At 40.6% G+C, this 25,178-nt stretch overlaps 1 protein-coding gene and 1 long non-coding RNA gene across 5 annotated transcripts in view; one reads left to right on the plus strand and one right to left on the minus strand.

The window, feature by feature from the left end:
- Nucleotides 1-25,178, plus strand: part of GALNTL6 (polypeptide N-acetylgalactosaminyltransferase like 6) — a 640,150-nt gene that overhangs the window by 455,646 nt on the left and 159,326 nt on the right. The window lies entirely within an intron of this gene.
- On the minus strand, nt 1,934-23,774 carry LOC144589387 (uncharacterized). Its single transcript, XR_013545467.1, has 2 exons — nt 22,626-23,774; nt 1,934-17,906 (listed from the first exon to the last, which is right to left on the minus strand). It is a non-coding gene; the product is annotated as an uncharacterized LOC144589387 (long non-coding RNA).

Below are 25,178 nucleotides of genomic sequence, written 5' to 3' on the forward strand. Positions count from 1 at the left end.
TCTTACATTCCAGGTTCCTATGCAGTATTTTTCTTTACAGCATTGGACTTTCCTTTCACTTCCAGGCACGTCCACAGCTGAGCGTCCTTTCAGCTTTGGCCCAACCACTTCATTAGCTCTGGAGCTACTTGTACTTGTCCTCCGCTCTTCCCCAGTAGCATGTTGGACGCCTTCCGACCTGAGGGGCCCATCTTCCAGCGTCATATCTTTTAGCCTTTTGTTTCTGATCATGGGGCGTTCTTGGCAAAGATACTGGAGTGGCTTGCCATTTCCTACTCCAGGTGGATTGCGTTTAGTCGGAACTCTCCACTATGTCCTGTCCGTCTTGGGTGTCCCTGCACGGCATAGCCCATAGCTTCTCTGAGTTACTCAAGCCCCTCACACGGGCTCGCAGCACAGCTATGCCGAATACGAAGAGGCAGCCGCCATCTTGGGAAAGGAAAGGAAAGCTGTGCATCCCGCTATGATACAGTGAGAAAGCTCCGCCCCCATCGTTGCCCTCTAATATCGCTATGGCAACCTGAAGGAGGGTTTTTAGTGAAATTTATTTCAGTTTCTGCTTTTATATTCAGAGAGCTTCATAAAGTAATTGAATAACCCTGAAAGCCAGAAGATCACCAGGATGACCCAACATGGTGCTCAGGGGATGATCTTATGATATAAGAAAGAATAGACCATGCGTCTGTCTGAGGATGCTGTGACTAGTTCTTACAAGAGACATTTATTCAAATAGGCTTCTTTGTGTTGGCGAAATCTAGAGGAAATTTGTGACTATGAAGCTTCTTCATAACCCCAAAGAGAGGGAGGAAGAGGGAGACTCTGTTTCCTAAACTTTTAGTGAAGGAATACAAGTTTTATTCATGCCCAAGCACAAGCCAAAGTACCATCTCCCCACACGTATAGAAATTACTGACAGTCTCGTAATAACTATGGCTTTCCTATAAGCAAAGGACAATGTGAGTTTTTTTTTTATTTTAGTCTGAAACATGTAGATTTTATTTTCAACAATCGTGCCTGTGTTATATGCCATCAAGTTGCATTCTACTTATGGCAACCCTTGTAGGGTTTTCAAAGTATATTTTAATGAGTGGTTTTACCAACTGTCCAGTGAATTTCCTTGGCTGAACAAGGATTTGAAGTCAGGTCTCATGAGTCCTAGTTAGTCACTCTATCCACTATACCACATTGTCTCCAAATCATGCCTGGTTCATAGGATTCAGTAAAATAGTAACTAGAAACATTAGTTATGCACACCTCCAGCCCTTGCATGACTGGTTTTTCAATTATTTAAAAAATAACTGTTATGAGAAGTCTAAGCCAGGACCACAGTGTGTGTGGAGATTACTTTAACGTCTTATCCTTGCCATGGTCTTGAGCAGAATTTCTTCCTCCTCTTTCTACTATTTATTAAGTTCTTAATAATAGTGATGAATGATATTTGACCAATCATATAACTGCTTTATGGCATAAATGCATGTGATCAGGAATGTACTGGGAGGTGACATTAATTCCCCTTTGCAGCACCTCTGAAAATGGAAAGAGAAGACCAAATGACTGCAAACTCTTAAGCAGACATGAAACTTACTTTTAATCACACAGTTCTTTTATAAAGGGATCTTTGGCAGACCAACATGCTGTTTTCCCTTGCTCTTTCTAGACCATTATCTCAGGTTCCCACTAGCTAACTCAAATTCTCAGCTTTCACATCAAAAAGAGCATGTATCCAGCTGCTGACATTTAATATTCAGGAATAATTCTTTTAAATAGTTTTGTGAAAAAATGAGCCTGTTACCACCCCAGTGCACTTTGTCTTAGTCTGCCGTTAAGTCAGTCTTTATCCAAGCTTTGTTTTTAATCCACCATCCTTTTCTGACTTCCATGGCCATTCAGGATGCTGTAGCCATAACTGTAGAGGTAGGAAATGGTTGGTGGATTTATTTATTTATTTATTTTTCAGAAGAGGATTATAGCTAAAGTGGTGCTCCTAATCATTATTTTTAATTTCCCTCTGAAGATGAAAAGACATCAAAGAAATGTGACCACAGTAAGAGTTAACATGATCTAAGAGGGTGACTCAGGAGTGCTAAGTGGCTACTGATTACAGAGTGATCTCAAGTATACTATCTTGGATTAATCTTTGACACATTTTAATCATGAGCCAAAGGTTTAGACTTGGAGTACCTTTGAATGAAGGTCCAAAGACTGTATTTTAATCCCTACTGATGATCATGGCTATTTTCTATCTTTCATTATCAGAGGTAAGGTAATCACAGGCAAAAGGCTTTTTGTACCTTTAATAATGGTGTGCTTGAGAGAATTTGGGCAGCTGTTGCTTTCCTTTCCTATGTTCTCCTGTGATGCAGCAAAGCCATACTCTTCACGATGATGACTCTGCCACCCAACTGCTAAAAGTTATAGGAGTATAGCTTCTCTGTGTTGCATCTGTTCAAAGCAGTGGTTCCCAAACCTGGGGCCCCGGATGTCCTTTGACTCCAAATGCCAGACCCCTAGGTAGCATGGTTCATGGTCAGGGCATCTCGGCACTGGAGATGAAGAACATCTTCATGGGGCCCCAAGATTGGGAACCTATGATCCAACATTTTAGTTTACCTCCACAGGGCTATCTGACAGAAGGAAATAATGTCAGTGCCAGTTAATCTGTGGTCATTAGGCTCTCCTGCTGTCCTTCTGTAATATTAATTTTCTTCATTTAAAAGGATACTCAATTTCATTAAGTTTCTGAAAGCTACAATGCAGGGCTTAATCATCCAGGGAGAGCATTTGCTTCCCCACATGTACTTGACCGTGTGCTGATGATACTGATATTTTTCTTGATGATTTATGGAATGCAAGGCTCAAATCAGAACCAGCATTGACAAAAACCTTGGTTTTTCTGGGCTTTTCAAAAACTATCTGCCATAAGTGTTTTGTTTTGCTATCTGTTTGTTTGACTTTGTACCAGGCAACGAGGCTTTCTTGGGGTCAGAGGTTTTCAATGTTAGCACTAATCCACTAATAAACAAAACCAAAGTCCAGCAGAGATCATTTTAAAGAGTACCCTCGCTGTTTTTGAACAAGTTGTTGTTGTGAAAGATAGCTGCTTCCTACAGCAGAAAAATAGCAGTGGGGCGAGCCCACTGCTCAGATCAGAAGCTCTCAGTGATGGTGCTAATCTAGTAAACCACCCCTCCCAAAATCAGCACAGAAAATAGATTTTAAAGAGTTTTATGGGTTTCCCATATCATTTATGAAACAACTGTGAAACAGCATAGATTAGCAAGAGGAATGAGCCTTCACTGAAAGGGACTGGAAATGTTCACTAGTCATATTAATCTACTTAGAAACAACAACAACAACACAACCCACCCAAAATCTAGTCAAGAAGATCAGTTTTACAGCAAGCCCACAAGCACTCGCTCAAAAATAATTTTTGTACCATTCCTTAATGAGAACAGAGGTTGATTTTCCCTCTTAAAAAGAAAAAAAGTTGGATTTTTTAGGAATAAGTGTAGACAGAAACTCTGAAAACACCCATGCTCATCCAGCACCAAGCCAACAGAGATTGGCACAAAGAGGGAAGAAATAAATACTTAATCTCTGCAGCCCCTTAGAATGTGCTTCTCCTTCAGCTTCCAATTTATTTGTGCATCAAAAATGATACCATCTTTAGAAGGGTTATCAGAACTTTGAAAATCTTATTTTTTCCCCATGATGGCTGGGGATTCCTCAAACTGTGGTTCTAAACAGTAACTTTTATAAGGTATTCCATACTTAGGTATCCACAACATTAGACATAGATGGAAGTGGCTAAGCATTCTGGGGTGTATGATGATGTGTTGTGTGTCTGTGTTTATGTGTAAATATTTGTATTCCAAAATGCATCATACATGTGTTATTTGATAATGAGCTTTGATTTTTGGTTTTACTCCAAACTACATATATTGCATATACAGCTGGGAAGATTTACTTTGTCCAAGCACAAATTGGCCCTGCCCTGCTATACCTTTCTCGGTTGTAGAAGGAAGGGGGTTGGTAATGCTCTGACACCCCTTCCTCCAAACCTTGCCCCAAAAGCAGCCCAAGATAAGCAGAGAATAATTGTTGTTACCAGCTATCCTTCCCTTTCAAAGTAGCATGAGAGTCTGCACAGCCTATAGAGGCCTCTTGCAAAATAGCTGGGAAATGCAAAGTCACAAATATTGGCCTTATCATGTCAGTAACACTGTGTCATCACTGATGGCCATCATAGCCTGTTGTGGGTCTAGAGGTGACTTGTATAACATAGCAGGAGCAGTGCCTCACCCCAACTTTGGGAGGGAGGATATTGACCCAATTGCAAGCTGCCTATTTATCTATCTTCCTCCTCTGCCCATAACACCTGCCAATTTACTAATCAAAGTTGAAACCACTCGGTAGCTAGTGAGGACAACACAGAGTCTGGGAGCCCTGTCACTGAGTATTGGCTGAAATCCTGCTATTTGGTGTACTAAGTGACACTAGTAGGCACACAGAATCATTGGGGATTTGTTTGGTCAGCTCTTCCATAGCTCTTCCATAGGTATGACTGATTCAAATGGGCCTGCTCTAGTTGCAACTTCCTACAGTGGGGTCTTGACTTGAGAACTTAATCCGTATTGGAAGGCGGTTCTCAAGTCAAAAAGTTCGCAGGTCAAATCTGCATTTCCCATAGGAATGCATTGAAAACCATTTGATCCGTATCGGCTCTTTCCCGTCCATAGAAACTAATGGGAAGCTGCTATTCTGCCTTTGACCACTAGAGGGGGATATTCTGTTTCTTTTTTTCTTAGGTCAAGAAAGGTTCAGGGAAGGCAGGGAAAATACAGTCCAGGCAGTACAGTACCAGGCAGTCTGAAGACTGTCTCCCAATCCACTCTCTAAACGCTGGGAGGAGTGAGGAAGCAGACAGGCACCCTTTTCACTGGCCAACAGTTAACTGAAAGTTCACATTTTGCACTTTCCCTGCCTCCCACGTGGTTTTTTTTTCAGTTCTTAACTCAAATCTAAGTACTTAAGTCAAGTCAATATTTTCCTATGAGAGCGGTTCTTAAGTCAAAATGTTCTTAACTCAGGCCGTTCTTAAGTCAAGACCACACTGTATATTAAAGTAAGTTGCAATTAGTGTAGGCCCATCTGAATCAACAGAACTTACAGAGGGGTTCACTCATCAAATTCTCATTGATCCAATAGGCCTACTCTAGTGCAACTTACTACACTAAGCAACAGATTTCAGCTATTATTGTCCATTAAACTGTTCCCATTTAAGTATCCTTATCACCTAAGAAACTGAAGATAAACACCAAAAGATCAGTACAAAATAAAAGGTCATGGTGAATAGATTATTTTCTTGATGAATTTTCTTCATTAAATATCCATAGGGTGCTATTCATTTTCATGTTAGTCTGTAATTTGCTGCAACTTTAAAAGTATATAAATAGAAGCACAACACAGTATCTGCACTGCAGTCTTACCTGTGAAGTAGTCTTACCTATGAAGACAGTTGTGTAACCTTAAAGTTACAAAATAGATACAAATCATCATTTCATGCTCAACTAGTCAGAGAGATTCTGACCAAAAAGTCAAGAAATTTCTCTCAAGTCCTGTTCTCTGTATCAAAACTTTAAGGATGTAACAAATACTCACAAACTGTCTCATGTTCAACAGGGAGACAAGGAACATCAGGACATCAGATGAACTGTCAATTATTGCAAGATTTTTCTTCTGAAAAAGCAGAAAGATCAGGGCTTGCTTGCTTACATGGTTTATCAGCAGCAGCATTCATAAAAAAGAGTATTTATTTATTTATTTATTTATTTATTTATTTATTTATTTATTTATTTATTTATTTATTTATTTATTTATTTATTTATTTATTTATTTATTTATTGCCAAAACTTCTTATATGTTAAAAACCATGAATCTGCACAGAATAAAACAGGTGTGGAGTGTTGTTGTTTTTTTGCACAAAACACAAATGTCTGTATCCTACTCAATTTTTACACAAACAAGTTTGTGAACAAGCATGTCAATGCTATTTGGGGCTACACTAACAGAATTATAGTCCCCAAATCCCATGAAGTACTAGTTGCCTTCTATTCTGCCTTAATTATGCCTCATGTGTCAAGTTCTGGACACCACACTTTAAGAAGGATGCCAACAAACTGGAGTAAGTTTAGTGGAGGACAACAAGGATGATCATCGGGCTGGAAACCAAGTTCCATGAGGAAAGACTGAAAGAACTGGGTATGTTTCGCCTTGAGAAAAGAAGACTGATAGCATTTTTCAGATACTTGAAAGACAGTCATACAGAGGAGGGGCTGAATCTGTTCTTGATCCTCCCAGAGTGCAGAACACATAATAATGGGCTCAAGTTCCAGGAAGCCAGATTTTGTTTGAATACTAGGAAAACTTTCCTAACTGTTAGAGCAGTACAACAATGGAACCAATTATCCCAGAAGGTGGTGAGCACGTCAACGCTGCACATGTTCAAGAGAAAATTAGACAACTATTTGTCGTATATACTTCAATTTGAATCCTGCACTTATCAGGGGTTGGACTCAGCGGCTTTATAGGTCCCTTCCAACGCCTTTATTCTAAAATACTATAAAAGCTCTGTACAATGGACAAACAGTTTTGCACAAAAACTGCCTGTGAGAATTTTTCACAAAATTAATCCCCAAATGCAAAATGTGCATGAAAACTCAGCAGTGACAAAATGTTTGAATGCTTTCATTCTTATGCACAAGAACACAATAGCCCACCGTGATGCAAAGACTATGACTCAGCTTTTGCTCTTACAATGAGAGCTGTTAGAGAAATGAGGGAATACAGAACTGTTTCTGGTTTAAAGGCTCTGCTCTGCTCAGCTCTCATATGCCAAGTGCTTTAACAATGTGGGAAGTGGATAGGAAAGGAAACTGAAACTATCTATCCTTTTAGTCCAAGGAACCCTAATGTGCTGCATAGAAAGCTACCTTCCTCACTTATGGACCCTGGAAGACAAACAAAAAGCCTACAGTACAAAAATCATTTCCTCTGAAGTGTTCCCAATGAAGCAAGCAGAATCACTCCTACATGAGTTGGGTCATGACTGCCACCTTTGTCTCAACCAGCCACAGAAAAATGGGAGGAAAAAGGCCTAAACATAACATTGCAGAGATACTATATGGGAGAAAAGGGTGTTTTTGTTCTTTTGTCCTTGAAGTCTCTCCTCCCCTTGCAAACTATAAAAAAGAAAAAAAAGGATGCCATGTACTGAAGTCAAGAGGTTCTTGAGAAGAAATGGCTTTAAGTATGCTGTCAGTATCCAGCAAGTCCAAAGTTCAGGAAGGTGATGTGGTATGTGGAGCCTGAAGACTGGAGAAATAGTATCCTTTATTCATAAGAAATAAGCCATCATCTCAGACCATGATAAGGCTTGACACCGAAAAATAGTCAGTTGTAACAGAGCTATTTCCAAATAAATGACAGTTTTAATTTATTTTGACTTCAGGCCAAAAGTATCCCTTCCATAGTCCAGTGAAGTGTTTTTTGTTTTTAATGAAGATGCTTTGAACTCTGGCAGATTATAAATATGACTCCTGTTCTCTTTCTGTTACAACACATACCGTTGTTTAGTTTTACTTAATAGAGCTAGACTGTGAGTAGGTATAAGTAGGATAAAGATGAAAAAGCTGCAACAATTGTCCAATTGTCTATGCAGGCATGGAGAATAAAATCCAAGACCAGCTTGAAAACATCCTTATGCAGATATATGTTACCTGGATCACGCTATTTTGTGACTGGTCCTGCAACCAGCTGTGCAGTGGAAGCGTCAGGCCCCTGACATGGTGCACCACAGAACAAGGTCTTCTGGAAAACACAACCATGTGCATGCTTCTCCATGCACAACACCACTTGTGCTACTCCACCTTGTGTATAGCCTTTTCACATACACATACACGTGCAATCACTTCTCTAGTCACTAGTGTAAACATACAACATACACCAACACAGTCCTGGCCTAGGTCTTCAATGGTTCCATGTCAGATAGATCCAACATGATTCTTTTTAAGCTGGAAACAGCTGGGACGTATCAAATTTGGCTAACACAAATGATCATTTCATTCCATTTGTTTTTGATAGGTACCTAGCAAAATTCACACATTTCTTTATGTGCAAAATGAAAAGATCTTGCGGTAGAGATAGGAAAAAATTGGAAGATGGAGAATGTGAAATTGATCCAATAAATTGATGAACCAGATCTGTGAGTGTAGCAATCTACCTTATACTGAGTCAGACAATTTTCCATCTATAAGACACTACTTTTCTTTAAAATCATACGCCAAATATTGAGGGGCATCCTTTACACAGAAGTAAGCTGAGATAGCTGAGAAGAAAACAATACGGTACATACCTTGCCTCTGTAAACAGACTCCCTTCAGACACGAGGCTGAATTTTCTACAGTCAGGAGACTTAGCTTCTTCCAATCAGGAGCCTTATGGAACCGATGTCAGCTGACCCTGAACAAACCAACTGGAACACACCTCCTTGGAGGTGGAGTCTGTAGGCTCATGATTCAACAGAGACAAAATGTCTGACTTCTGAGCTTTGAGGCTGAATCCTCAAAGCTAGGTTTTCTTAATTTGGGGGTTAGAAAATTGGGGTCTTATAAATGGGGGTGTGTTATAAATGGAAAAATATGGTAGTTCTTCTCAGCCAGGATTATCTTTTTTGGCATGGTCTCAGGCAAAGGTTTTCCCTGGTGATTCTTTGAACCGGAGATTCTAGGGCTTGGTGCCTTCAGCGTACAAGTGTTGTGCTCAGTGAATGAACAACCTTTGTTCCCTGTTTGTTTCATTCATATTGTGCCCTATACTTAAGGCTATTGATTGATTGACTGACTGACGTATATACCACCTATCTACAAATTGCTAATATGGTTAGTGTACAACAAAGAAACAGAAATTATGAAATTGCTCTAAAACACTAACCTATCATGACAATAAACACACAAACCAAGATCGCAACAAATAAAAATTTCAGAACACAACCTTCTTCTTCCATTGTCCCAATTAATTGGAGAGAACCTTTCCAAAAAGCTTCCTTAAACAGTTCTGTTTTTAGGAGCTTTTTAAAGATGTGGAGGGAGAGAATTCCACAAGTAGGGTGCCACTACTGAGAAAGCTTCTTGAGGTGTAAATACCCACAGGTGTGAGGTCTGTGAGGATCAAGTCAGATGGGCAACCAAACCAGGCAGAAGATGGTCAGACAAGTACCAAGGTCCCAAACAGCTGTTGGTGACAAAGTTGACATTTTAACTTAAAAGGATAATAAAAATTAATATTGAATTCCACCTTTGTTTTCTCTGTGTGTGTGTGTGTGTGAGAGAGAGAGAGAGAGAGAGAGAGAGAGAGAGATTGAGAGAGAGAGAGAGAGAGAGAACAAAGGTGGAATTCAATATTAATTTTTACCTCTATGGCCACATGAGGCTCAAGTATGTAAGAGTCTTGAAAGAAAGTAGCCCTCCAGACAGAGAAGCAAACTGTGACAGTACAGGCAGAGTTGGATTCAGCCATCTACAATAATAACCAGGCTTACTGTAGGAAGTAAATCCCATTTAATTCAGTAAAATTTGCTTCCAGGAAATCATATTTAGGACTGGGCCACCAATACTATTGCTGCTGTTCCCGATTCAAAAAGAAAAAAAAGGAAAAAGAAAAGCCTATAATCTGTGCAAATCTACAATTAATTCAGGCAGTGCTCAATCTTTCTAGACAAGGGAGGAGACAGAATTCTTTTCTGATCATTAGACATTTATTTCACACCTTGAAGTATGAGATTTGATTACCCTTATTATCTTGGCTTGCACAGTTAGACAATATTATACAATGTCATACAATTATCCTCTTGGGTTTGTTCTTTTATGTGGGTGGGTGGGGGAATCCAACCCCAACAATTGTTGACCTGATCTTTTGCAGCAATCGCTGAGCCCCCGCAGAGCTAATGCTAGGCTTTGTTCTTCCTGTAGTCAACAGTGGGGTTCATAAAAGCATCGTGCATACCGCTGTGGATGTCATTCTCCAGGTATGTGACTCTCAGTGCAGCTCCTCATGGATGAATATTGAATCACTAGAGTTCCTGAGCTGCAAAAATGAATCCCACATGCTTGTTCCACTTTTGTTTGAAACAAAAATGAGAAAGGAAGAATATTCATTGAAGCTCAGGTTCACTTTTTTAACATCAGTTTGAAAACAACCCCCAGTTATTCTTGTGCCTAATTTTCTCCTGTCTGCCGGGAGCGCTAAACTTGAGCAAACCGGAACTAAGTAGAACAGCAGACAAAGTTCTCATAAGCCAGGTTCAGATAAGAAGGTTAGATGATCATAAAAGGTTTGAAATGGCCCAGATTCATGTGGAACTAAATATATTCTCGGAGAAGAATTCCTGTCTTCTTTGAGTCCCTGTAAGCAGTTTGGAGAATTACGATTCCAATAGTTGTTATTCAGGGTTAAATCAGAGCACAAAATAGCTCCCTGCTAGAAGCTGGAAACATGTCCACATTCCGGCCACATGGTGCCATCCGAGCTTTGGGTGCGAACTGCCAGATTTGCAAAGTCTGTTTTTATCGCCCAAATAACAGTCACAAAATAAAGCAAGCTGTTTTGCAAGTTACAGAATGTGGGGAAAATTTGTGCTATGACAAACAGGTGTCTTCCAGCTCTTGAGGAATCCTAGCTTCTAATGAGGTGTTCTTTGTGTCATGTTCTTTGGCCCTTAGTGTGCTCAGTGCATCAGAGACACAAACAGGAGGTCCCCACTGCTGCTTCCACCACCACCTTCAAAGGAAGGATATAATAAGGGTGAGGAAGGGTTAGGGTTAGGGACCACTGCTTTAGAGTGTCTTTTGACAACAGCTGTATCATCGAAGGGGTTATGTGAGAGTTGTAGTCCAAAAAATTTAATTTTCTCATCTCTGGTACAGATATTCAAAGAGAAAGAGAAAAAACTCTAAATGTTTGCAATCAGGTAAGCCAGTAGGCCAGGGAACAAATCTTCAAGAATTACAGAGTCTAGATTAGTGATGGCGAACCTATGGCATGCGTGCCACAGCTAGCATGTGGAGCCCTTCTGGCACGCGAGCCATAGGTTGCTACTCCCCCCCCCCCGCGCACAGCCAAACCTCATGAGCTGGCTGCAGCTGGGATTCCTCCTTCCACCACCATTTCCGGTTCCAGGTCCATCGGTATGATTCCCCCTTAAACTGCCACTTCCGGATCCATTGGCATGATTCCCCCTTAAACTGCCACCTCCTGTTCTGGTCTTCCGGGTGGGTCGCCGCCGCTGTTGCAGTGGCGGCACACCACCTGCTGCATGCGAGCCCAAAAAGGTTCGCCACCACTGGTCTAGATGCTTTGTATGTATACTGCAGTGACAGTATAATCTTGTCCCATACTACATTGTGGTCCTTTTCCACATGACATTAGTAACTTACACATGTTTTTTTCACACTAGTTGCCTATATCATGTTTTTGTCCTCACATTAATATACCCTTTTCCATCATAGCTACTGCATTCTGGGTTGTCCATATAATCAAAACATGTCTATATCACTAAAGAAGCATTGATATTCACCAGAGGGAAGCAGCAGACACAACACTGATATTTTAAATGGGCCTGTGAAAAAGGAAAGAGATACATTTTCTGTCAGAGCTCCTGGACGAGAGGCAGGTCAATGCCAGAGGCCTGTGCTTTGAATGCAGAAGAACACGGATTCCTTTGCATCCCTGTGGGTGCCTAGAAAGCAACTTCCAAGTAGCACAGACAGTGCTACCAATGGTTTCATGCAGTATTCATGTGTTCGTACATACAACTGCTCTAGCAACACTATAAACTCTGTAACAACTCCTTCCTATGGTCTGCCATCCTGACAGATAATGGATTAAATGACCTAAGAAGTATAATTTGAAATATACTTCGTCTGTTTGTTACAAAATAATTTACTTGACAAGCAGACCCTTCAAAGAACAAAATACAATAAAACTTGAGGAGTCTTGTGGTAATACTGTATCCTTATTCAGCATGGCATATTTTTTAAAAAAATTATGAAGCTATAACACAGATCTTTAATATTGTCATGCCAGAAAACTCCAGTCATCCAGCTTGATATGTTCACATAGATCTGACAAGGATATTATTTTTAGTACTTCCACATCTTTCAGTTTCAGAAATACAGTGGTGCCCCGCATAGCGACGTTAATCCGTTCCGGATTAATCGTCGCTATCTGGAAACATCGCAATGCGGGGGGGAACCCCATAGAAACGCATTAAACTTTGTTTAATGCGTTCCTATGGGGCGAAAACTCACCGTTATGCGAAGATCCTCCATAGCGCCTCCATTTTCCCCGCCTCAGTAGGCAAGGAAATCCTACGAAAATGGTTGCGGTAGCCATTTTGGGTACCCGGCGGCCATTTTGGAACCGCCGATCAGCTGTTCCGCAAACATCGCAATGCGAAGATCGGTAAGCGAAACGCTTACCGATCATCACAATGCAATGTTTAGGCTATTAAAACATCGCAATGCGATCACATTAGCGATCCCAAAAAATAGATCGCTATGCGGATTCGTCGTTAAACGGTGCGCTCGTTATGCGAGGCACCACTGTACTATTCTACTATTATAGTAGTGTTTCAGCAGATGATTGGTAGAAATCTAGTCATCAAAGCAGTTTGATTCTATCATGTCTAATGTATATGTTGTCTTAGTAGTAGTTGTCTCAGAAATCCAACCCAGTGTCAGGTTTGTAGTTCATAAATATATATCCTCATCTCCGTATATGTAGATTGTTGTTGTTGTCATCATTATAGGAATAACAAGCAAATATTCAGAGTAGGTTTCCTTTTACATTTTGAAAAAAAAAGATTGTTAAGAGGAAGCATAACAAAGAGTTATAAAAGTATTTGTAGTGTGGAAAAGGGGGGCTAAAGAAGTTTTTCCTCCCTTAATAGTGGAATAGAAGGCAGGGAGAGGGTTATATAATGAAATTAACTGTTTTCCCATATCAGAACTGATCACAACTATTCTAAAAACCATATATCATTATATGTTGGAGCCTGGCTTTTTTGGTTTCTCATCCCCATATCCCTTTTTCACATCAGTGCAACAGAGCTGGTGACTCCAGTTTCCCAGTTGCAGTGAATCCATTCCAGATTTTACTCTAAACTTTACAGGAGGCATCCAGGGTGCCAAACCTTACCCCAAAATAGGTCCAGCAGCATGGATAGCTCTATCAAGATGGAGCAGATTCACTGTCTCTGTGAAATGAGAAATTGCCCACATCCACTGTTTCACTGTCATTTTCTTTAAAATGTAAACCTGGGAGAAGGGATTATCTTTAGTTTTTATTATTGATCTGCAAGCTGCTCTGATGGTCTTGTTGCAAAAGAGTGGGGTATATATTCTTTCAATACCCAATGTGGTGTAGTGGATAGAGAGATGGAATGGAATTTAGGAGGCCTGAGTTCAAATCCCTGCTTAGCCATGAAAATTCACTGGGGCAGTAGAACTAATAAAGCAGTAAGTCAATTCATACTCGACCACAACATATATTCTTTCAGTCAAACAATTAACAAGCAAATCAATAAGAGATGGAGGGTATTTTTTTTCTGACCCAGCTGGGCTTTTCTTATGGTTTCATTACAGAAACCTTTATTTACAATTAGATCCACTGTTCACAACTGAACAGTTGTTAACCCTTGGAAGAGATTGGTGGAGCTGCATAACACAAAGCATCATAAAGGGCAGGAAATCAGGAACTATTTCAGATGGAGTTACCTTCCTTTGCCTTCTCATGTACACTTTTCTTTCTCCTCAACTTTGCCTGTTGGCATGTGGCTCCTCAAAGTGACAAAAACTGCCAATGATTATGACCGGCAATTACGCTGATGTCAGAGGATGATCCATCGTGGTGAATTTTTGTACTTGGCTGCAGACAATTAATCATGAGGTCACAATACAGCAAGAGTCCTTCACCAGCAAAGAAACACACCTTCCATGGGAGAAGCTGGAGTGAAAGATATGCTGAGGTTGTTGCTGACAGTTTTTTCCCCAGTTTCTTGACATTCAATTCAAAGCCTTTGAAACTACTAAAGGATTAGTACTTGTAAGAATAAATTCTATGGTTTAAAAGAATTTCATCAGGCTTTCTTTCTCTCATTTATTCACCTTATGGCATGGATTAACAAAAAAGAAACATAGCATTTATATTATAGTGAACTTTTATTTTTACAGCACACTGGTGGACAGAGTAGGTGATAAGTAATTTGATTGCAAGACATGGCATTGAGAAGGCAAGACAACCATATCTAGCAAACAAGGTGTAAGCAGAAGTTGGCATTTTTCTCCACTGCTGGTTACTGAGTAGAGTACTGAAACACGTACATGTTGATACCATCGAAGAGATATATATGGTTGTGTTGCCTTTGGTTGAATATGTCTGTCCCAGTGATCTGGTAAGGTTATATCTACCTGCTGACTCAGATGGTTCCCTTGTCTGCCTCTTGAACTAGCTAAAATGCTATTTGGGATACTGCACTGTCTTTCTTAAAAATGCTCATTTCTCTATAAGGTAACTGGCTAATATGATGGTTATGAGTTAACATAAGGAATCAACAAATTTACCCCTCAGGCTCAGGTGTAGCTCTTTTGTTTCCCTTTTTTTCTGTGACAAAATAGCTCATGGTTAGCTCTCTTTTACATGAGACAGCAAGCCAAGAATTTTTGCTGCCTGAGGTAAAAAACAAAATGGCATCCATTCCAGCTTCACTAGGCTGGTGGTTGAACTGTATGCCAGCACTTGCAATGGGCCAGTGTATCCCATCATGTAAGCGTAAGAGGTTACATTAGGAGACTTAGAGCCTTTCTGATACAACATCCATTATTTCCTCCTTCCACACCTTGCCCATGCATCATCTACTGCTGTACTCTGCCTAACAGCAGGGCTACCTGTGCACATGGTTATTGAGTGGCCACTATTCAGAAGATGAGACACTTTTCCAAGTTCGAAAGTTTTCTAAAGCTTCAAAATAGTAGGACTCAGCTGACATATATAAAGGGAAGTAGCTTAGCTGCTGCAGAATCCTTAATTAGATACCAACGTATGTTTCAAGGAGCATGGAGAAACCTTATAGCAGGCATCACATTTCATAGAAGTTATGGTTTTCATTCCAGCCCAGATCATTTTCCTTCCAATCAGTGAGTAGTTCTACAAATTAGCTTCGACATCTCTTCTCTTCCACTCAACTATAAAGATCTCTCTTTTTAGTATTCTTCATTTCTTTTTCTCTCTTTGGCATGCTGTTTCAAGTCTCTTGACTATTAACAGCGCTGCAGGAGCACAAGAGGCCACCGCTTGAAGGCTACTTCTCTCTGCCCTTCATCTAGCCATACTCAGAAGGGTCATTCCAAGACTTGTTGCTGAACATGAGCTGCTGTGATGAGAGCGAGGAAGTTTCAAGCTGGCAGCTTCACATTTAGAATGTAGAAAACCCTGACCTGCCAGATCCTGAATTAATTGGAACGGGTGTACTGTAGTCCATCAGACGCACTGACACTAATTAAGTCTAGAGGTTAAAAAATGCATGAATCAGCACAGCCCTGTTTCTACATTATAGATAACATGCACGCACACAAAATATCTTTAGAAGGCAATAAACAGATGTCCTCACATTTCAGGATGGAATTTATAATTCAGGAAGAAAAAAGAGTGGCGGGAAGACTGACACATCAAGACACCTCCAGAGCATGAGATTACATCAAAGTCTGCAAGGTCTGAGCCGGCAGATGAACACAAAGATTATAAACACTCGTATGATAATATCCCACAGTGCCGGAGCAAAGCATTATTGTTTAATAGCAGAGAGCCTGTTTAAAAGATGAAGGGCTCCATTTCTGAGAACATTCCTTTAGGTTTGCTGAATTGCCAGCCAAACCTACTGAGTTAATGGAGATCAAAGACTGAATTCTGAAGACAACTTAAAAGAAAAAGCAAAGTTTCCTCCAATATTTTTACATAACTTTGTAGCATGAAAGAAATAGCCTGTAATACGAAGGATGAATCACTGTTGTGATGTTTTTATGTACCACTTGTTATTTTGCAGAGTTACTTATAAATGAAAGAGTATTTATAAATGAAATAGCAACCCTGTGAGGTAGGCTGTTCTTACCATTGTGTGGGCAGTACTTAATTTCTTCCTCCTTGTCACAATTAATGTCCAGAACTATAATGACTACATGGTAAAAAGCAACCAAGTAACCAGTTTTTCATAAAATCAAAATGATTTGAAACATAGCGTGTAAACCAAACAGTATTTGCCGGCGTATAAGACGACTGGGCGTATAAGACGACCCCCCAACATTTCCACTCAAAATATAGAGTTTGTTATATACTCGCCATATAAGACTACCCCCTCTTCCGCACACCTTCCACACACCAAATAAAAGGTGCTATTCATTGTCACCATTGTACGGCCGGAGTGCGACCGCAGCGCCTCCGGCCTCCCCTGTATCTCCCTGTGACCGGCACTAGTCCGCAAGTCCGCATGTGTGAGCTCTGTGTAGACAAGGGCCAGGCCAGAGCGCCGCTGCTTCCCGCTGAGCAGAACGGGCCAGTCACGTCGAAAAGGCTGGCAACCCTGTCTCGCTGCTGATGCTCGCCGCAGCCACACTGGATATCACGTGATACTGGACGGTATGTAGAATGAGGTGGGCAGGCATCGGGAGGCTACTATGGGCACCGGGAGAGCATTGGAAGGCCAATATGGGCAGCTATGTCTATCCCAACTGATGTGCACCCGGCGTATAAGACAACCCCCCCACTTGGAGGCATGTTTTTCAGGGCAAAAAAGCAGTCTTATACGCCAGCAAATACTGTATTTTAAAGCTGGTGTAGTTGAGTGGGTTGGAACACCTGGTTATAGAGCCAAAGACCAGGAGTTTGAATCCTAGAGTGCCTCCCAGGAGAAGGTTCAACCAGGATCACCCAGAACATATACCAGTAATGGGATTACAGTTTTTCGAGCTATGTAATCTTGAGCAAGTGGCACAATTCCAGAGCACCACCATAAAGAGCACTCCTGAGCATACCTAGAAAACCATAGGAGGGAAACCATCGGTCAGAATCAACCTAATAGCCTCATAATTGTTATTATGTATTTTACAGCATTTGGTAAGTCACACTGAACTTAACAGGGCAGAGTAAGAATGCAGGGGTTGTATTTCTCAGCTGTGTTCTTTCTGTAGAATTAAGAGATCCCTAGTTCTGAGCAGATCTTCCAAGAACTCATCAGGCAGCCATAAACAAACTTCTGTTGCTGTCTTTAACTGAATGGACCCCCAGGCTCTCTAAATTACATGAAAGTAAACAACATACACAATTCTGTTGGCAGAAAAAAAAAGACTTCACCTTTATTAGTTACAGCAGCAGTTCCTGGCCAGCATTGTGGAATTGGATCCAGTACATTAAGTAGCCCATTTGCCACTCGATGCTCACCACTGTTCAATCCGGCAAGCTGTGTTCTGGACAGATGGTGATCAAGGCCACAATTTGTATGTAGGGCTGATGGACCAGAGTGAAAACTCCCCTTTTCTGTTCTGCCTGCCCTACAGTCTTCCTCAGAATTCCTCCCTGCCCCCCGCCAGCCAATACAAGGCCAGCAAAGAAACCTCATTTATCACTGGCCAATCAGGAGACACCAGGGGAATCACTCACAGTTGCCCCTTCTCTTCTCCTCCAGACCAGGTGGCTGCCAGCATCTTCCCCTCACCTGCTGAGCCTGAGAACCCATCTTGGCAGCAACATTGGGGCTCAAGTAAGTCTAGGGCCTCATTTTTCTGATCCTTGCACTCCGTCTGCAATAGAAGAAGAATATTGGTAGGCTTTATTAGATTTTGATAAGGATTGTTGGAATAATGTACATTTGGCCTTTTGAGCATTTGAAATGTGAAGTGAATAAATGTGGTTATCATATACTTGGATCCAGGTTTGCTGTTCCACAGATGGATGGAAGAATTGGCAGTAATTGCCTCCACATCTAAAGCATCCCATGGATGGAGTTCCATTTGGAGGATCTGCATCCAAGCAATTTTTATCACCATCTTTCTCATCTTCATTTTCATTCTCAGTAAAATTGACAAGGTCTTTGGAGCCTTCACTTAGTTTCTTTTGCACCTTGTGGGATTATGTGATTATCTTTGCAGACTCCTCTGTTTTACAAGTGTTGGTTCTCATGTAGCCAAAACAGTAGCCTTTACACAGAAGGAAAATATCAGCAAGGTGAGAACTAAACAAGTATAGTCTTTAGGGGGAACCTGCCTCAAAAAAAATTAATAATCTAGTAAGGAAAGGTGGCTGACTGTTGAGAAGAGAGAAAACTAGAAGGGAATGGGCATGGAGTGCAGAAAGCTGAACAGGAGCACTCAACACCACAACTTTTTCAGTTCAGTTTATCATTCATCTGATGGTGATGATAACTAACACAGCGTCTCTGTACAAGGGGCATGACAGATTTCCATGATCCACACTGTCCCCAAGGAACACCATTTATAGAGAAAGGGGGAATAACAGAGGGATGAATAGAGAAGAAAAAGCAGTCGTGTTGCCCATCCTTAAAGACTGGTGATGACTTAAGTCAGGGGATTAATGTGCGTGGCCAAAGGAAGGCAAACATTGAGAAGACATATGCAGGCAAGGCATGTTTTACATTCAAATTACAGACCAATTTAAACACAAACCCACTTAAGCTTATTTTGCCAAGCATGCCAACAAATGCCATGCATAAAACTGCAAATTTCTTCTGATAAACAGAGCTCTCCTCTGTTTAAAAAGATACAGCCCAAAGGCAGTATCTGTGAGGCTATTTAGAATTTTAAGTAGTCTTTAAGTGTGAAAATGTGTACCTTGTGACCCAGAAGTTAGTTTAATTAGCCTCAGCTTGGAGGTTCATTTTAAACTAAAATTATGCCATGGTCTGATGCTTTTAAATTAAACTTTAACTACTTAGCCGTGTAAGTGTATTTTATTTTGAAGTGACTCTAAAATCAAATAATTAATGGAATACACCTCAGGACCACAGTGAAGTGGGATGGGTGCCTAGGAACAAAGGGACAAGCATCATCCTAGAAACTGTAATCACTGCTGTTTGAGGTTTTTCTGTCAAAACTTCATTAACAGAATGCAAATGAGATAGTTATTTGGGTGCTCATGTCAAATTTTCCAGCACTGTTCTGTAGCAAAAGGTATATTGCAGTCTCACCCCAACTTGCCAAGGACTCAGGGGGCAAATATTTGGCCACCACACCAATATGATGAAAGTACAGAAAAATACATGACTGCTCTCCTAAATGTAAAGAGACATCTGTAATCTTGTGCATTTTCCTCCATCAAATCTAAAACACTCAGTAGCAAAAGTTACTGAACCCAATTGTGCATTGAATGGAGGCTCTCTCAGATGAACCAGGGTCTGATTGCTTTCTGTTCATGGTGTTCACTGCCGTGAACTTTTCTAAAAATAGTAGTAGCAGCAGCAGTAGCAGCAGCAGTAGAAGAAGTATAGTGGTGCCTCGCTAGACGATGATAATCCGTTCCACTGAAATCGCTGTTTAGCAAAATCATTGTGTTTTCCCCATTGGAATGCAGTGAAACCTGTTTAATGCATTCCAATGGGGGAGAATCGTCATTGTCTAGCGAAGATCGGCCATAGGAAAGCCACTTTGCGAGGCACCACTGTAGTATCACTGCACAGTTGAAAGGGACCCTATGGATCATTGAGTCCAGTCCCTCTCTGTCAAGGAGGCACAGTGGGGAACTGAGCTTTCAACCAGATGACCTAAACCACTGAGCTATCCAGCAGTGTGGGACTTCAATTCACATGGCCATCATCTCTTTTGTTTCTGTTTTGTTCTCACTAGGCAAAACAGAGCACAGTAAAGCTACTCTATTTTTTGGGGGGGGGGATTGACTCCTATCATCAGTGGTCATGTAAGCGGTGAGTTCCATGAGTTGTGATCTGAAAATAATTTCTGCAGGACTCCTGAGAAGATATTCATATGCTGTGCATGTGCTGCTGATGAAATACTGCATAAAGAAGTGCTCCTTAGCCCATTCAGTCAAGCTGTTTTATTGAATGACTGCTAAGTGCCATCAAATCACATACAGCTACCCTAATAAGGTTTAAAGGTATGTCAGATGTTCAGAAAGTGGTTCGCCTTTGCCACACTCCTCAGTAAGTTTCTGTGACTGAATGGGGAACTGAAACCATATTTTTGTGGGTCCTATCCTGATACTCTGTCTACTACAATATTTTGTTTTTTACTGCAACCTCAACCCTGAGTTTTCTTAGTAAATTTGGTCCCGTTTTGCAAATGGGATGTGAGCATGAGGCTCAGCATAGTCAGTTTGATTATGTTAGACTCTGTGAAATAAGCAGGGCTGTGTAGTTAATGCATGTTATTTTGCTGTACTCAGAATGTTTCTGCGGATTTTTCGTGATTGATTTGCATACTCTGCATATTCTGGGTATATGTGGGCATACTAAAGTTCTCTAGATTGCGAAACTTTCCTCTCTTAAATAGGCAATTATTTGTTGTTGTTCTTGCTCCCTTGCTTTAACAACACATTTGTGTCTTCCATACATTGCTAGTTTATAGATCTGAAAACTCTTCAGTGGGTGCCTGCAGTCTTTTAAAATGCACCTGTGTGCACAGTGTAGGTGTCCTGATGGGCTACATCTGGGTCTAAATTATCCTTCCTCTAAAATTAATGTTTTAATTCCTTTTGGGGGAGGTGATTGACTTCTGCACATGCTAATTTCCAGGCAACAGTCTTTATAGGAGCCTAATTGTGGAGGGTTGAATATTTATTTTTTATTTTTTATTTATTTATTTATTTATTTATTTATTTATTTATTTATTTATTTATTTATTTATTTATTTATTTATTTGATTTATATACCGCCCCATTAGTGCAATGCTCTATTTATTATGAGCAGTTTACAACAGGATAAAAATGCAATAATGTATATTAAATAAAACAAATAAATAAACACTCAACACAGAAACTCCAAGAGGCATAAAATGCAAGATAAAACCTGGCATGTGAGGCATATTACAGAAGAAAAAGCAGGAGAAGCACATCAGACAGGGTTTCCTGTGAAGCAGTGTTTTCAAAAGTCTTTTAAGTGTTGGGGGTGAGGAGTCAGGTACAGCTCTACTGGGAGTTGGTTCCAGAGTGCTGGTGCCACAGCAGAGAAGGCCTACTTTTGAAGGATGATTTCCTGGGCATTTCCTGGGAGGGCCAAGTGGAGATGATAGATGACTTTGGGAAAAGACACTCTGAAAGGTAACATGGTCCCAAACTGCATCTCCAATAGCTGTATAACTCAAAGGCATGAGAACCCCATGAGGAGAAAAGATAATTAAACAGTGTTCACAAAAAGTGCTATATGAGGCACAAGTGGCCTATGGGCTGCAGGTTGTGCACCCTTGTATTACGGGGTCTCCATTCCTGACCTCTCTATATCCATGAGAAAGCTCTGGAGGAATTGTTTAACCACTTTCCACTGAATTTCGCTCCATTTAGCTCATTGAGGTTACACTTCTCTTCCGACCAACCCCATCACCATGGGGAGGTTAGGATGGAGCAGGAAGAGGCAGAAAATCCGCAACTGTGTTTGGTTTCTATGTATATTATAGTGTCTTTGTCTAGATATGTGCTACTGCATAATATGAACACTTACATTTTTATTTCTTCTTGGATCATCCATGGGCTGAATGCTATACGAATAATCTGCAGTGGATGCCCAAAAGAGGCCTAGAGATAGGTATGGAAGAACTTTTATGGGGCTCGTCACCAACTCTACACCTGATCCTTATCGGAATGAAATATACTGAAATTCCGATGAAGGTTCTTGTGTCTGTGCCCTCTAGGCAACACAGCTTCATTTACTGGAGATATAAGGCCTTCAAAGATGACAAATGACCAGGCAATACAAGGCACGCAAGAAATGTTTATGGCATTTATGAAATTCTTCTGGAAAGCAAAAGGTTGTTGCTTTGTTTTTTGTCTGAGCCTTTGCATCACTGGTTCAAAAATTAGAACATGCATTAGTATGTGTTGTGCTGCTGTGCTTGCGGTAAAGAAGACCTACTCAGGCTTCAGATATTTTTCAGACTTGTTGAGCTTTTAATTCTGCAAATTCTCCTTCAGGCTGTACAAACTGTTTCAGGGAGTGGGAAAACTATGATAACCCTTTCTTGTGTGCTAAAGCAGTTGCCAAAACCAGGGGATATCACATTTCTTTCCTTTCCTTAAGGCTGTGTGAATGCACTTGAGGACAACGATCTGCGATATTCGCAGCTTCATAAATATTAAAAGCCCTTGATTTCCTCTCTCCCTCTTTAGAAAGCAACTGTGTGTTTTCAAGCCAATAAACAGAGCCATGAGCATATGCATCCTGAGCGCTCACTCAATTGCCTTCCGTAGCTTGGAGCTGCAAAAAGAGCTAGGAAGAAGAGAAGATAAAGCAGTGAAAAATCTGACATTAAAGCTGGCAATTAAAGTTTTATACTTACATTTAGGAAAAGCTGTCATGAGGTACTCCTAGATGAAGACCTCTTCAGGCCTCTGTTCCTCGTAGGAATATATTTAATTGTGGAGGAGATGTACCTGCAGGCTCCACCCTTAATGGTCTTCTTATCACATCAGAATTTGTACACAGCCCTACGCAGTTGAAGGTACAAAGGCTCCTGTGAATTCAAGCTGAACTGGGAAATTCATTTGGGTCACGTATTTAAGCAAACCAACCTATTATGTGCTTCCCAAAGTGAATATGTGGAGAGAAACAAGATTATCCTTTTAACTAGGCACATCTTCAAATTGTGTGACACAGATCTTTGCTGGAAGATGGATATATTATTAAAACAGAATTAAAATACATGTAAAAATGCATCCCTTGGGTAATATTGGTGAAATCATGTACAGAATGTGTATCAGGGGAAATTGCCTCCAGAAACCTCTGTTTTTGGTTGTTTCGTTATAATTTGCAAGCTGGCACAGGAGTAGGAGAGGAGTGCATTATGACTGGATCCAAGTGAACCCAACTGTGGCATCCGCCCAGGTCATGAATATTCATATGCTATTTGCATAGACCAATGGGAGTGCTGGAGGTGGAGTCACAAGATATAAGAGACTCAGCAGGAGGAGAAGGAGTGGAGATAGGGTTTGGAGGGAGAGAGAGAGAGAGAGAGAGAGAGAGAGATTGATTTGATTCGATTCGATTCTTTTAAAATGGTATATTGCCTGGACATCTATTATTAATAATAGGCAATGTTGATGTAATCAACTGGTGGCAGCTGAGAGGCACGTAGGGTGAGCTCTTTGGTAAAATAAGCAGGGGCCACATGGAATCGTGACACCAATGTAGGCTAGAAATAGTCTCATTTGTTCATCCTTCATTTGAATCTTCTGTTAGGCTTGGCAGGTCAGTGGCTTCCTACTCCCTGAGGTTTCAGGGCCAGAATCTGAGAACAGAGTACAGGGCCATGTGAAGTTACAGGAAGCTAATCCTAGAGTTGCAACTGGAAAATAATAAGGCTCATATCTTATTGTCAAAGATTGGAGTATAGAACATTCATTTCTGCACACAGTTCCTCCCTGCCCATTATTTACAAGAGGAGGAATCCACCAACACCTTCTGTAAGCAGAAAAACCCATTTAAAGCAAAAGGGTGATTTCCAGCTTGTATGGCTGCCAGCTAGAGATAGGCAGGATTGAGGGGACACATCCTCTCTCTCTCTCTCTCTCTCTCTCTCTCTCTCTCTCTCTCTCTGTGTGTGTGTGTGTGTGTGAGAGAGAGAGAGAGAGGGGGGGGGTATACCTGACTCAGGCTTGCTTCCAGGCAATCGTATCTATTCCAGATAAATTAACTGGAGAGATTAGTTTGAAAGACTTTTTCTCCCTAGTTATTATTAGATCCTCCACTCCATATGTGTAGATGTGAATAAACATACAGATGATTCTGTATGTTTTGATTGCTTTACGTATTTTACATAACAAAATAATATTGATGGATTCAGTGGCAGAACATAACCTTTCACATTCTCTTCAGTGAGAACAATTTATAGATGACTATGACAAAAATATATGGGAAATGCCTGCATCTGCAACCCTGGCATTTCTATTTAAAATGTAACAATTCTAAGATAAATCTATATATTACAAGAATGCATCTGTGACTTTTTGTATGTTCATAAATAAAGCAAAGATTGCAGTCATGAACATTTCTGTCTGTTTTTTGTTGTTGTTTAGTCGTTAAGTCTGTCCGACTCTTCGTGACCCCATGGACCAGAGCACGCCAGGCCCTCTTGTCTTCCACTGCCTCCCGGAGTTGGTTCAAATTCATGTCGGTAGCTTCGGTGACACTGTCCAACCATCTCATCCTCTGTCGTCCCCTTCTCCTCTTGCCTTCACACTTTCCCAATATCAGGGTCTTTTCCAGGGAGTCTTCTCTTCTCATAAGATGGCCAAAGTATTGGAGCCTCAGCTTCAGATCTGTCCTAGTGTGCACTCTGTCTGTTGCTCTCAGCAAAAACAAAGTGGATCCAGTAAATTTTGTTTTGCTTGGGAAAATGGAAACATGAAATATTTACTCTTTTACAACATGTACAGTGAAAATTAGTGGCTTGAGACTTAGATTCCTATTGAAATAATAATTATAAATAAAGATTTTAAAAAGCACAAGGTTTTGGGTACACTCAGTAGGATTTTTTTTTTAAACTTTAAAACACACTGAGACAAAACCAGAAGAGTTTGTTATGCAATTCTCTAGATTCTGGGATTCTTTTTTGTTTGTTTTAAACTGCAAGGAAATTCATGAAATTTGTGTTATGATCTGAATTTTACTTGTGCTGCAAATGAACATTGCTGTAAACAGTTAAAACATGGCATTCTGTGTGTGGAGCCATGTAGAACAGATTATGAGAAGGGGGAAATGGATGTGTCTTCTAGGTTTCATTCTTGAATTATGGTAGAAGACTTGGGTTTTTCCTTGCTTTCCTTGCCGGTTTGCTTTATATATGGATTACTTGGTGAGTACATAACTCATAGCTTCTACCACCTGATCAGAG

The sequence above is a fragment of the Pogona vitticeps genome, chromosome 5 (genome assembly GCF_051106095.1).
Source record: "Pogona vitticeps strain Pit_001003342236 chromosome 5, PviZW2.1, whole genome shotgun sequence".
Taxonomy (NCBI): domain Eukaryota; kingdom Metazoa; phylum Chordata; class Lepidosauria; order Squamata; family Agamidae; genus Pogona; species Pogona vitticeps.